The 15618-nt window shown below is 37.2% G+C and overlaps 1 long non-coding RNA gene across 1 annotated transcript; it reads left to right on the top strand.

Moving 5' to 3' along the window:
- Positions 1-12219: 12219 nt before the first annotated feature.
- LOC123878958 lies at positions 12220-12876 on the top strand. The gene is made up of 2 exons (XR_006798915.1): positions 12220-12478; positions 12772-12876. It is a non-coding gene; the product is annotated as an uncharacterized LOC123878958 (long non-coding RNA).
- The last annotated feature ends 2742 nt before the right edge of the window (positions 12877-15618 follow it).

Genomic DNA, 15618 nt, shown 5'->3' with positions numbered 1-15618 from the left:
AACAAGTGTAAATTAAAAATTTATAACACCCCCGACAAGTGAAGGTTACAAGTAACTAGAAAATAGCTGATAACTTTCAAACGGCTGAAACGATTTTCTTGGATTATAGCTAAGAACACTCTCGATCAAGCTACCTTTCAAACAAAAAAACTAAATTAAAACCGGTTCATTCGTTTAGGCGCTACGATGCCACAGACAGATACACACGTCAAACTTATAACACCCCTCTTTTTGGGTCGGGGGTTAAAAATCGGCTAGTCTAGAGAGTCGGGTTCATTTTGAGCACGCTAATATAACTTTTCGGGGACATGTGCGTTTTAAGCTTATATTTATATCACTTGCTTAAACGGTGAAGGAAAAGATCGCGAGGAAACCTGCATGCCTGAGAGTTCTCCATAATGTGCGTCAAGTCTGCCAATCCGCACTTGGTCAGCGTGGTCTATGGTCAAACCCTTCTCATTCCGAGAGGAGATCCGTGCTCAGTAATGAGCCGGCGTTGAGTTGGTAATGATTAATCTAAAGTTCAACTACTATGAAAGCTGGCACACGATATATCACAGAAGTCACCCTTCAGACCAGAGCAATCAGACCTGCTCCCTTAGAATGACTTGCGAGTTTAATTTATTACCGAATATATTATGTAGTTATTACAAGAGTTAGGTAATGTTGTTCTATAGTAATATTTTTTGGAGCCGGTGACAATTATAAGCATCACAAACCGTTTGTTCTTGATGTTGTTTTGGACCTCCACATTGGCACCGACTCCAAAAAATATTATTATAGATCTACATTAACCCTTGAATATACATAATATACCTACCTATTCGGTAATAAATTATTTTTAAGTTGGGTTAATTAAACAAGTAAATTCTATAACAGCTACGTACGTGCAACAAACGTAACTCAAATATAAAATCTAATCGAGCAAAATAAAAGGTCAAAGCCCAGCCTCAATCAGATTTGAAGACAAAAAGCACCGAAAGAACTCTTTGTTTCGAAATACGGACCAGCGGATGAATAGTTTTTCATCAAGATTGTGTACGAGTAAAGGAGCTCAATATACAAAGGCTGTTATTTAGCGAGGGTTCGCGAAATTCCCGAGATAAGGGAATATGCTGAGCTGGGTCTTTGTCGCGGCATCAAGGATGGGTGAAATTGAATCAAGCCTGCCTGCGGCGGGGCTGGTTGACGCGGAACTATAATAGAGGAGCTTGCGTAAATCTTTTATTGTGTCGGTGTAGCTTTGATTTTTGTAGGATTTTGGTAGGACCACTGCGTTCAAATAGGGATTTTGGGCTTATTTCGTTTTTCCACCCTAAAACAGCTACCCTAAGGTGTACTTACCTATTCGGAAACGTGTACCTATCTTCATAACGGAATTTGTATATTATTTCTGGCTTATTCCTTTTATCCACCCTAGGTTTTATAGGTAACTACTTCCTACTTTGAAACTTATGCCAATCTAATAGGTACTAGAAGAATATTAATAGCTATACCTATGGCACTACTGAGCACGATCTGCTCTCATAATGTGAAGAGTTTTGGGCCACCACGCTGGCCAAGTGTAGATTGGCCGACTTCACACAGTTTTGAAAAGTTATGGATAACTTTCAGACATGCAGGTCTCCTCACAATGTTATTGTTCATTTATTTGCTTAAAACACACATAACGTCAAAAAATTAGAGTTGCGTGCCCAAGATTGAACTTTGGATCCCTCGAATATGAAGCCGACGTCTTTACTACTACGCAGTATGCGTATCACACCAATATTATAAAGGCGAAAATCTGTGTGTATCTGTGTATGTATGTTTGTTACTCCTTCACGCAAAAACCACTGCGGACGGATTTGGCTTAAAAACAAATGGAGATAGATAATATCCTGGATTAGCACATAGGCTACATTTTATCCCGGAAAACCAAAGAGTTCCTAAGGGATTTCGAAAAACCTAAATCCACGCGGACGAAGTCGCGGGCGTCAGCTAGTTAATAAATATTATTAACTATATTTGCCACTAGGCTATTTACCGCTTAAAAATGTCCAAAAAAAATTACGGAAAGGTGAGAATAGTAATTTATTTGTATACGATAACTGTAATAAAATTTCGTGTGATACGTGATTAACTGCGGAAAGTGGAAAAAGATAAAAGGTTCACAAATCATGCGCCGCGCTAATAGCCGTGATATCGCAGCCCTAACTGTCGGCAATCGACAATTTTAATGGTTTGAACTTTTTACAACTAGTAGATATAGTTTTTATGTCTGTGTATCTATTATGTTATTTGATTTGTAGTATAATTTGATAGCCTATGAATATAAATGATAACTAATAACTAACTAATAGCACACTAGTGGTGGTTAATTAAGTATATAGCAAAATAAAGCACCGTGCTTAATATACATCGCATAAAGCAATTGCTATCGTGGCTCTCAATTGTTGCTATTTGCTTTTAAGCAAACTAGCAACAGCATCGCAGCGTCACTCGCCAGTCGTCGCATGCTAGCGCTTACTGTCGGTTGACTGCGTGATCGTTTTAAGCAACTTGCTATTTGCTTTTTAAGCACCGCGTGCAGATTTATCCGCTCGTTTGGCCGTAACAAGTATCTACAAAGCAAATAAAAAAGCATGCTATAATAAAGCATATAAAAAAGCATGCTTAAAATATAAAGCATTAAGCAAGTGATTGCCATAAAGCAACTTTGAACACCACTATAGCACACCTGGTGTGTCTATCTCTCTGTCTGCTAGCTTTTCACTGTTGTTTTATTTGAAACTAGGGGATGCCCGCGGCTTCACCCGCGTGGATTTCGTTTTTTTTTAATCCCGTAGGAACTCTTTGATTTTCCGGGATATAAAATAGCCTATGTCCTTCCCCGGGATGTATCCCAAGTATGTACTAAATTTCATTAAAATCGGTTCAGCAGTTGGGATGTGAAAACGTAGCAGACAGACAGACACACTTTCGCATTTATAATATTTGTATGGATTACTTACTAAGCTATGTATCGCCGCTCTTGCCTTGTTTATTGACGCAATATTTTTCTATAAAGTAAACAGTTTTTTTTTTCTAGTGTCATACATAATCCTTGTCCGACGTGCAGCGGAGCGGCAAATCGCCCCTCATTATATCAACTTCTTATGATGTTACTTCGTTTCATGCTAGATTGCTCTTCACATGAAAGATAAATTTTCCGCTCCACGCTATTTTTTCTGTACTTTGTTACCAAAATTGGGGTTTCTTTTTTGGTTCATGGCGTTTAATCTAGTGGCATGAAACCCAATAATGAAGTGGTACCATACCCTAATTCTCAGAATCCGTACCTAATATTATAAAGGCGAAAGTGTGTCTGTCTGCCAGCTTTTCTCGGTCCAACAGTTTAACCGATTTTAATGAAATTTGGTACAGAGTTAGCTTACTCCCGGGTAAGGATATAGGCTACTTTTTACCCCTAAAAATCGGAGAGTTCCCACGGGATTTTAAAGACCCATCTGTTTAACCGATTTATATAAAATTTGATATACCTATAGGTAGCTTGCATACCGGAAATTGACATAGGCAACTTTTCATCCCGGAAAATCAAAGAGTTCCCACGAAATTTTAAAAACCTAAATCCACGCGGACGAGGTCGCGGGCACCATCTAGTACAGAATAAAGTACTGTTTGTGCTGTATTCTGAGCCCCTGAAATGCTCCCGAGCGAATTTCGACCACCAAGTATTGGCCGATCTCCACAGAGATTAGCCAACTGCGCGAGAGATATTAGGTATAGTGCATATAAGTGTGTGCGCCGACACAGGTGTACCTTCTCTCTGTTACCTCACTCTCATAGCCCAATGGGATGGAAATCCGATACGACCGGAGAGAAATCAGGACCAACATCTTTACGTGCTCTCTGAGGCACGAGGGTACCGTACCGCCAACTTTCTAACTCCGGGCTAGTAGAATTTCTTAACAGAAAAACTCACTATGTATCTAATTTTGGCCCGACCCGAGAATCGAACCCAGGACCTCGTCATTTGCAGCCGAACATTCCAACCACTAGACCAACGAGGCAATTAAACCTTACCCTCGAATCGAACCTTAATCGAAGTCTCGGAAGCTCATACAAAGATGTGTTAATAAGACAGCCTGGTATCAACACAGAAAAGCAAGAATCCACAGATGAAGAGAGTCAACAAGAAAAAGATAGAACGGAAACGAAGCAGCGTGTAAAACGAAATAAGAAGATTAGGAAAAGAAATAAGAATAATACGAAAACAGGAAGCAGTGGTGAAGAGAAGAAAGAAAGTAATACAGGTATGTCCATGGATGAGTGTGATGATGAAAACAAAGGCAATGAGAAGAACAAATTCGAGAGAAAAAAAGGTAACATAAATTATATGAAATTAATTCAAAAATTGAAAGAGATATATTTGTCGGACTGCACTTTCGAAGAAAAGATTAAAGCATTTATTGGTTTTATTATTGAGATTATGAAGTATATTTCGGTTTGGTTTGGGGATAATGACATCTGCACATGGCTGCTTTCTAAATTAAATTATGGATAGTGAGAAAGACTTATTTTGTTAGATTAAGATTTTTGTTGTATTTAATTAGATTATAATAGGGCCGACATGTACTTTAATGTATCAAAGCCCTTAAATAAATAAAGAAAAAAAAAAAAAAAACCTTACCCTAATTAGTAGGTAAACGACAAATATCGTGTGAAGTATCTAATATTATTAAGTATATTAGGTAAGAAGTACATAACTCGTCTTATTTGTCTCATAAGGGACATAGTAGGTACTTAAGGAACATAATTTCCGGGCGGCGTTAATAACGTAAGATATTTCTTAACTACGCGTAATAACCTACTACATATGTACTTACTGGGTATCTTATAAACAATGTATCGTAAAATGCGTTACTAGAGTCTTTCGTAAAGGTAGTTAGGTACTCATTGCAAAGGTCTCTTTCACGCTTAAAATGTGTGTCCTACTTTTTAAGACAATGTGTTCGACTACAATACTGATACAGACCCTTATTCCCTAATTTAATGGTACCCATACAGCCTGACGTAATGGTGATAGTATTCCCTTTAAACCTCCCCGTTCCGAGGACCCTTAGTTAATGGATTAGAGGTAATAATGTCCAGTGGCAGGACCGAAATTTATTTGTCCCAGAAGCGTAGAAAAAAAGAGGTCGAGGTAAGATTGTTTCTCTAGAATGAATATTACAAAGTGGGATAGATTTTAATTATTTTATTGTAATAGCTGAGTCGTTTTTAGGGTTCGTACCTGAAGAGTGCCAACGGCTCTATTATCTATTAAGCCTCCACTGTCCGTCTGTCTGTCTGTCCCTCTGCCTGTCAGCGGGCTGTACTATCTCATGAACCGTCGTAAGTAGAGTTGAAATTTTCAAATAGTGTGTATTTCAAACATGATAGTACCTACGGAGTTAATCTATTTTACAACTTTTCAAGTTACAACAAAAAACCAAGATGGCGAATTTAAAAATGAACGCCAGGCAAAATTAAAATAGTTAAAAAGTAGCTACATATGTAGGTATCTTCTACGATGGTACGGAATCTTTGCGTGACTTGCACTTGAGCGGTTTTTTAACCCCCGACCCAAAAAGAGGGGTGTTATAAGTTTGACGTGTGTACATACACACGTCAAACTTATAACACCCCTCTTTCTGTGTATATCTGTGTATCTGTCTGTAGCTCCTAAACTAATGAACCGATTTTAATTTAGTTTTTTTTTTGTTTGAAAGGTGGCTTGAAAGTGTTCTTAGCTATAATCCAAGAAATTCGGTTCAGTTTGAAAGTTATATCAGCTCTTTTCTAGTTACTGTGACCTTCACTTGTCGGGGGTGTTATAAATTAAATTTACACTTGTATTAACGTTTATTCCGTACGCTTTATTTTCCGTGGTGTAAGATAAAGCATAATAAATCCTGCCTTGTCTTAGCAGTTAACAGGGCTCTCTCCGTCACTCGTTTCATACAATCGTAGTTCCAATTTCATTTGAATATTAAGTAACCAAAGTCCATGAAATTTTGCAGGCATATTCTAGAAACTAATATCTGTGTCTGTAGTGTTTTAGATTTTTCTAAAAATATGTAGTTTTAAAATTACAGGGGTTCCAAGATTTGTATGAAAATTTTTAAGACCGCGTAACTTTGAAACCGAATATTTTAACAGAAATCTGGAAAACCACAGACATAGATATTAGTTTCTAGAATATTTCTGCAAAATTTCGTGGACTTTGGTTGCTTAATATTCAAATGAAATTGGAACTACGATTGTATGAAACGAGTGACGGAGAGAGCCCTAAGTAACAGTACACAGTGTAGGTTGTATTATTAATATAGTGTGAATAAACATTATGGCTACAGCCATATGGATATAAAGACCTCCTATCTCCTTCGCACAGTCATCATCGTTATCTCGCCAACAGTCCGTTCTTGATGCGACAACGCTCGTAAGGTTCCAGTATAGCTATCTTGGTACAGCAGTAATCGTTGTATTTCCTACTCGATTTACTTGACAAATGTTTATTATTCAAGCTACGTCTCTTCACTATGCTGTTTGATATTTAAAAGCTGTGGAGTTATACAAAAGTTTTTTTTTTGGCGACAGGGCTAGATTAATCAGCAAAAATTTAACGTGCGGAACCTTTTGAACCTTTTCAACTACCTCGCGAAATCCCGGCGCGAAAATTCCATTAGATATAACTCTATGGCGTTGTTAAAGAAACAAGTAAATGTTATAGATATTATGCCTCAATCGGGTGAGTCGAACAACGTGAGTTATCGAAATTTCGCGTCAGTCGAGGAGGGTTGTTCCGACGCGCGGAAAATCGCGTGTGGACAGCGTCTTGTGCTATTGTCTGCCTATGTAAAGTGCTCTGCTAACATGACTGTACCTATATTTTGTTGTGTTTTGTATGTTTGAAGCAGTCCATCGTTGAACAAAGTACACGGACTGCTCAAGTAGTTGTTGTTACATTCAACTGCAGTTGTAACTGCTTGAAGCTCGCTGTAGTAGTATTAGCGCAACACAGTGCCACAACATTTCTCGAGAGCTTCTCATCGACAAAGCACTGAAAAAGTTCGATGCTGAAAAATTGCTCGGACTGTAGGTGTATTCACGTAAATCTTGCCATTGCACTAAATTCATTACCTTCGAAGTTTTATTGGGTCTTTGTAATTCAAAGAATTCGTAGTCCGTTTACCTCGGCAATTCATGTCAATAAGCTGATCGATTAGTTCTCGACACCTAAGGGAAAATACAACAAGCCTAGTTCTAATAACTCATGAATAAGTTAACCTCTACTGAATGAACCTATAGATCCATGATAGCTACCCATAAAATAAAAGTCAAAGAAAATAAGCAGGTAATAATACCCCAGCCAGACACTTTCTATTAGGTAGATACATTAGGTACCTACTTACGGGGAAGGAGTAACTAAGTTCCTGAGTACACTCAAATGTAGGTTTAAATTTTCTTTAAAAAGCAAGTTTGCCAAGCAAAGACCGAGGCTTTTCCTTCAGGCGGGTAAGACACAGATGTGTACCTACTGTTGGTATTCAACTCGTGTCTAGCATTTTGCCGTTCGTTGCTGATTGCGCTTGCTTGCTGGCGCGGTGCCCGGCTGACCGTTCCAGTCGCAATAATGCTGATCTTTTATTATATAATATTAAACGTGGATCATATTATCATTAAATAATTCAAAATTAATAAGTACAGTTACTTACAAGCGATCGCTGTTTTTTTTTTAATATAGCGAGCAAACGAGCAGACGAGTCACCTGATGTTAAGTGATTACCGCCGCCCATGAACATTTGTATTTTGTAGTGACAGAGGAACCGCTAAATGCGTTGTCGTGTCATTCCTACGTTTCTTGTAGGTACCTACATAATATATTATATTTAGTGATTTTTATAAAAATATCTTCAATCTCTTTGCCTTAGAAAAATAAACTTATCTTGGAAACTATTTTATTTAACGTTCAGAAAAAAATTGCCTTTACAATTTTCTTGCGGGAAGTTAAAAGGTTAGGAAAAAGGTAAGGTTATTCATCGTCCACTGTATACCGTCCGTGTGCTTAGTATAAGATTTTACACCTCACCAACGTCGAAAGAATTATTCGAGTGTCGAAACACTTAAGTGTTAAAGTAAAATGGGCTTTAAAAACCTTGTTGTATAGCTCAAATTCACCTGTATATCTACAGCTAGAGCTCCAAGGGGTAACCTTGCGAAGTTAAAATCGGTTGTCCATTAGGCCCTAAAGCCAAGATGGCACGAGTCTTTCTCACAGGCTTAAAGAATTCAGAGGAAGTACCTAATCTTCCCCACAAGTAGCAGCCCAAGTAAGGACACAAAGCCTCTATATGCCCCGTACCCATTGAACTCATGGTCAGACGGAAGACCATTCGTTGTCGAATTTCTTACTTTAAATCAAGCACCTATAGGTACATTTTTAACCCTCGACCCAAAAAGAGGGGTGTTATAAGTTTGACGTGTGTATCTGTGTATCTGTCGGTGGCATCGTAGCTCCTAAACTAATGAACCGATTTTAATTTAGTTCTTTTGTTTGAAAGGTGGCTTGATCGCGAGTGTTCTCAGCTAGAATCCAAGAAAATCGGTTCAGCCGTTTGAAAGTTATCAGCTCTTTTCTAGTTATTACTGTAACCTTCACTTGTCTGGGGGGTTATAAATTTTTTATTTACACTTGTACTTAGAAGTAATTGTGTTTCGACGTCAGTATTCTATCAACGTTGGGAGATGTAATATCTCATACTAAGTATACTTAGTACCTAGTGATCACCTTTTGAAACATTTTTAACGCTATAGTTATCACGTAGATGCTTGTGCTGGCAAGTGGCAGGTTATTCGCCTTGACGTGAAAATTAGCTTTCCGAAATGGAACAGAATTTTTTGGAGAAAGTTAATCGCTTAGAAGTTTTCAGCTCGAATATTGAAAGTTATTTTGGGATTAGGTCATGGAGAATAACATTATGTAACCCATTGATTTTGAAAGAGCCGATGTAACCTGCTTGGCTATTGAACTGCGGGTGAGCGCGGGTGACGTGCGGGTGTGCGGGGCGTCCCCCCGCCTCATACCTCGATTGCCATCTCAACCCATCGCGTACTATAATCTCTTTAGACTGTGCCTCTACTCCAGGAGGTCGTCACGAGCCCTGTACCTCTGAGTTATAAAATACCAAAGTACTTACTAAAACATGGCACTTTAAAGAATAAGTAATTAAAACACAGCCATCGCAGGTTTTATTCCAGCCATAGTAATCCAACTTTTGTTAACTTGTTCGTTTAGTCACCCTCTTTACAAGGATAATGTGAAGACGGAAAATTTGGCGGAGTTTTCCCTCACTGAATAATTTACACCAATCAAAATTTTCCTCACGAGTTGGCGCAACGCGGACTTTGCCCAAGTTTCGTGACCTCGTTAAAACTTGAGTTCTGTTTGGGTGTGAACATCGTCCTTTTAATTTGCCCTTTATCCTGAAAGGATGTGTAAATAACAAGGTAAAAAGCTTGACATGCCCCTACTAATTAGATAGATAACAAACTAGCAAAGCTTAGAAGCTTCTAGAAGATAGACACTAACACAGCATAGACAGACGAAGTGGTCGAGTCTTTGACGCCTTCTACGTTGACATATGGTTGAAATTTATATAATTACTAGAAAAATACGGAGGAGACTGGAAGGACGCTCGCTTAGCCACACGCCACCACTTTTAGCCACTTGTCCCACTTAACTTGTCTATAATACTAATCGTCGGCGGTCGGACAACGCCGCCAAAACTCAAAGTAGGTCAAACTATTTAAGTTAATTTGAGTTGTTATCCAGAAAAACACCGAGCATCGGCTCCAATAGACTTCACTAGTGTGCTCCACCTATACATTGCATCTCAAACATAGCTCGAGACCTAATATTTAAATAAAGTAGCGTGCAATAATTTTTTTTCAGACGTGTCCATCAGCTGACTTTAGGGTGATTCTCAGATTTGGCGCAAATCACATATCAGGTCAAATAAAAAAATAATGAATGAAGTTACAGATGAGAATTGCATTACAAAAGAACTCTTGTATATTCAGCTACGGGTGCCCCAAAATTCAAAATTGTAACTACAAAGGTTACTTCAGAAATAATATTTTTGATATTAAAAACTCACCTCCTTCTACGGGTAAAACAGGAGTCTCAGGGAAAATCGCTATGATTTTCAAAGAAGACGGTTTTAAACGAGCTCGAGTTTTTCACATATTATTATATACATCCTGAGAAGCAATTAAAATGCATTTTTACACGTACGAATCATTTAATTACGTCATAAAAAAATAACAAATGTTTGGCACAGAAAAAAAGTCATTACCTGCAACTGAGATGGCACCTCCAAAATATCCTTCTAGTATACATATTGCCATCCGTTCTCCCCTGCCCCGTACTAAGTCCTAATCAGCCTATCTAGGCATGTTGCGGAAAGTGGCCGTGCACTTGTAGAAAAAAAAATATTTACGCTTTTGGTGCCAAAACTGGTGTTTGGCACGACTTTTCACTCTTTGCCTTCAACATCATTTTAGGACAAATAATTAGTTTTTCTTAATAATTTTATTTTCTTTCATGTACTAATAACAACATAAGTATCTAGTTTGATGTTCATATATATTGCACTTTAAAATACGACGTTATAAAATTAAAACTGCCAAAACCTCATTTACGCTCTATCATTACCGTAATTTTCCTTCCGTTTTTAAATTGAAGGTAATGATGTTGAATTGAAGGAGGTGATCAATTTTTCAGGAAATAATGTTGTTCCAAAATTGTGTAACTAATCAGTTGAATTAGTAGCCCATATTGTTACAAGCAATTTAGAAATAACTATTCAAAATCCTTGCAACTCGAGGTATTTCAATATTAAAAATAACCATCATATATCGATTTTAGAAACTACCATAGTGAAAAGAAATAGTCAAAAAACGCGCGAAAAAAAATTAGCGCAGACTAAAAACACAAAAAACAAACAAAAACGAAGAACTAAACAAAGATCTAGAAAAATATGCGAAACGTAAAGAAGAATGATGGAGTCCTTTCATTCCTTCTTGGATATTAGGGCTGCAGCAGTTGTTTTCTAGGTCTCCCTACGTTTGGTTGCTGTTTTGACATGGTTCCACGAGAATTCCACTCTTTTAAGGTCTGCTTCAATGGGCCTCCTCTAGGAGTTTGTTGTTCGACCAGGTCTCATTTGACCGCCAGGCTGCCAGGTAGGCAGGTTTCAATAAATGCCGCTTGAGCAACGTTTTCTTCCTCTCTTCGCAAAATATCCAATCACAATCGCCTCAAAGCTATTTCCTTATTTACTGGGAGTTGCTGGCATTTGTACCACAAGTCCTCATTTCTGATCGTGTTAGACCAGAAAATGCGGGGAATAACACTGAAACTCTTATTGTGGAAAACCTGAATTCTGTGGATTAGCGATATAGTTGTTTCCACGTTTCACACCTGTATAAGAAGACTGAATTTACAAGCGATTCAAACAGAGAGAGCTTTAGCTTTTATAATCCAGTTATTGACATCAGCCTTGGCACCGCCGCTAGGAGAAATGATGCTACCGAGGTTATAGAACTCCTCCACCTGTTTAATTGGTTTGTCTTCTAAATAAAATGGTTCTGAAGCAGTAGAACTTATCCTCATCTTCACTGTTTTCTTTGTGGTTATCGGCAGACCAGTTAAGGAACTTTGTCTTGTAGGTATTTTGATTTGGACTTAATGTATTCGAGTCAATCTGATATGAGAACAATGTCATCCGCATAGTCAAGGTCTTCAAGTTGCCTACTGCTCCATGATATCCCTTTCGGACTATTGGTGACACGACGCATAACTTCGTCGATAAGCAAGATAAATAACAGTGGTGAGGAAGACATCCTTACTTAACTCTACGGATTATTTTGAGACTAAAGAAGAATAGAAAATCAAAACTCTTTGTTGACTGCAAGACAACAAAGAGTACAGAGAAAAAAAATACTTGAAAATTAAAAAAACATATAGAAAAAATAAAAAGAAGTAAGCCGATTGAGAAAATACTGTTTAAGATAACAAGGGATTTAGAAGAAAATCATCCACAGAAAAATAATGTGCTCCTTGTGAACATACTACTCCTATAGTTATAAAAGATGTTATTTATTCGTCAAAACCTCTACAATTGACGTCAAGGGCTAGCTTTGTGTAATATACATTGTCGATGGTGTATGTCAATAATTATTAGGCTTTTGTTTCGACGGTTTGACGTGTTTTCGAATAAAATGGCGTATCGAAATGACCATGGTTATTAACTTCTTGTAGTATATTTCAGTGGCGACGAGGATGGGATTATATAAAAAAACCTTTACAAGAAACTCTATCAGTTAAACAAATAAAACGGAAGAAGTTTCCAGGAAAGCCAGGAATTCACCAAAAGTAAAAATACTTTCTGATGTACGTTTCCATTGGACTAATACTCCTTTCTTTATTAATGGCAGATTACCTCTTAAAGATAGTACGCGTACGACTGATACTGGTCATGTCTGAGAACATGCCCCAGATAACCGACCTTTCTGCATTTGATCGCCAAAATTAGGTCTCTATCTTTACCGATGCATCTTTTTCATTTTTATTTTTTGAACCCAACTTACTCGCAGTAATTTTCAGTAGCAGTTGCTTATTGCGCAGTACTTTTTTCATTTTCATGAATAATTCACGGGCAATTTCAATTCAGGTCTTTATTTCAGAATCTGGATCCCATTCTTCATTTACCCATGTACCAAGATATTTGTGCATTGAAACTCTTTCGAGTGTTGTACATGTGAGAGTTCTTATTGAGGTTTGTTGCGGTTTTCTTGATACTGTACATAAACTTAGTCTGCTACATTTATAAACGCTATCTATTATTTTCTAATGATCTTGGGAACTAGAAGCCAAAAAAACAGTATCATCAGCGTATCTAATATTATTTATATTTATTTGTTTACCTTGACATCCCATTCCTTATTTTCCAATGCTTCTGAGATGATAGCGTCTCAGTATAAGTTGAACAGAAGCGGAGATAAGATGTGTCCTTGTCATACCCTATGGCCTACCGCTACTTCATCTGTTTCCTCAACTTCAACTATTACTGTCCCAGTCTGCCACCAGTAAGGGTTCTTAATGATCTTTATTTCCTTGCCAACGAGTTCAACATACTGCAAACGACGAATAAGTACCACTTGATGTACACGGTCAAAGGCTTTCTCATAATCAATGAAGGAAATTCATATATTAGTTTGCATGTCTCTATATTTTTGGACTAGTACGTTTATAGCAAATAATGCTTCTCAGGTTCCAACACCAAATCTAAATACAAACTGACTCTCATTGAAGTAGTTGTCACATTTATTTCTAATCCCTTAAGAGCTCATAAGTAGAAACATCTTTGGAACATGACTCATGAGGCTGATAGTGCGGTATTCATTGCATGTCTTAACATTCCCAAGATGTTGCAATGATTCCTTGACATGTGTCTGCGAACATATCATTTTCTATAAATCGTTTTACAAATTCTTTTTGACTTCAGGGTCCAAAATTGGTTTAACTTTATCATCAACTAAAATGTTTATATACGACACCCTTCGCAGGTCTACCATTTCTATGCAAATTAAATAATCATGTTTTCGCTCATACTGTTCTATCACCAAACATTTGTTTTCGTGATAATATGCTCTCGCAGCATGATTATTTTATACATTTCAAGTAAAATTTATAGGTGATGATATGTCTGGAATAATATTTTTGTTAAAGTTTGCAATATTTCCGTTATTAATTCTGTTTACTTGATTAATAAGATGAAGAAACACGTTATTTTTTGAAAATGAAATATTGCTTCATTACCATCAGATAAACATCAACGCCTTCTCCACCAAAATCATTACCAGCACACTAGAAATCATTACCTTCAGTAACTGAAAATTTCAAATGCATATATCTCTGAAATTCATGGGTGCAATTTGATATAACTTGGTCATTCTTTTTAATTTCACCTATATTTTAGTTTAGTTCAGCAATTTTCACAATTTAAAAAATTCTCTTATTTTCTCCGATTTGCGCCAAATCAGAGAAGTACCCTTTAGTAATCAGTGAATGTGAGAGTCAGAGCCAAACCTCTCTACACTATTTCTTCTGAAAATATAGCTGGGCCGGCGAGGTCCCATTTGGAAATTAATTCTGGGCAAAGAAGAAGAATCATTATTTCTGGTCCAATGTTCCTTTTTCAAGTAAGGTGTGTAAAATACAGAGGTTGTTAAATGGGTGATTACTGCGGGAGAAAGTTTCTACAATATTAAAGGAAAAATAGTAAAAGTTCAGTTCGTGTAAAGAGAAAAAATAGAAAATGATCTTTTGTAAAGCCTGGCTTTTACCACCTTACCGACGACGTAGCCAGGCTTTATTTTAGCGTTTCGATATACCTTTTCGTACTTATTGATAGCTATTACCCGCGGCTTCGCCCGCGTGACTCTAGGTTTTAATAACAATTGAGGTTTATTACAATATTTTTTGGTGCAATGCCTAAGTTATTTTATCTTGTGTTATAGCATGCTATCCTGCGGGAACTAAGTATTTGTTTTTTTTTTGAAAGGAAAACTAGTCTATATTACTTTTTTCCTCGACTATGTCTATCGGCGCAATAATGAAACACGTAATTCATAGATCGAATGACGAAACTAATGACCGAGTTTAATTTAGTTTTTTTTTGAAAGGTGGCTTGATTGAGAGTGTTCTTAGCTATAATCCAAGAAAATCGGTTCAGCCGTTTAAAAGTTATCAGCTCTTTTCTAGTTACTGTAACCTTCACTTGTCGGGGGTGTTATAAATTTTTAATTTACACTTGCAGCAATAGTAGGTAAGTGCCATAAATTTAGCCAATAACAACAACTGTTTCCTAAACTTGTCATATTTCTTCTTAGAGATCCATAGCTATAAGCTTTGGCTCGTTAAACAGTGCAATTGGTACTATACGGTTAATTGCCATATTATCATGTTAGTGTGTTTATGGAAACGGGTCAGTAAACTGTTGTCAATGTAACTGAGATGTCGTTAACGATTGATACAAGTATAATACCTCTCTAATGATCTTCTTATTTCGTAGTTTAACGACATAATATTATCTATACTTTAATAAATAAAATTGGAGTGTCTGTCTGTAATTTCGAAATAACTACCGCATATTAAGGTCATATGGTTATTTGAACGATACTATAACTGAATCACACGTTTTTAAAATTTTTGTCTGTCTGTCTGTCTGTCTGTCTATTTGAAAAGGCTAATCTTGGGAACGGCTGAACCGATTTTGACGGGATTTTCACAGACAAGTAGAAAATTGACCAGGGAGTAACATAGGCTACTTTTTTAACCGACTTTCAAAAAGGGAGTTATGTTTTTCTACCTATGTACACCGAAATCTCCGAGATTTCTGAACCGATTTGCGTCATTTCTTTTTTATCGATAGAGGAACTTTGCGACATTGTTTTATAAAAAATTTGGAGTCCAACTCCTCAATCCTGATGCTGCAGGGGATCTGACCAATCCACGCGGGCGAAGCTGCG

This window comes from Maniola jurtina, chromosome 3 (genome assembly GCF_905333055.1).
Source record: "Maniola jurtina chromosome 3, ilManJurt1.1, whole genome shotgun sequence".
Taxonomy (NCBI): Eukaryota; Metazoa; Arthropoda; class Insecta; order Lepidoptera; family Nymphalidae; genus Maniola; species Maniola jurtina.
This window is presented reverse-complemented; position numbering and strand designations above follow the sequence as displayed.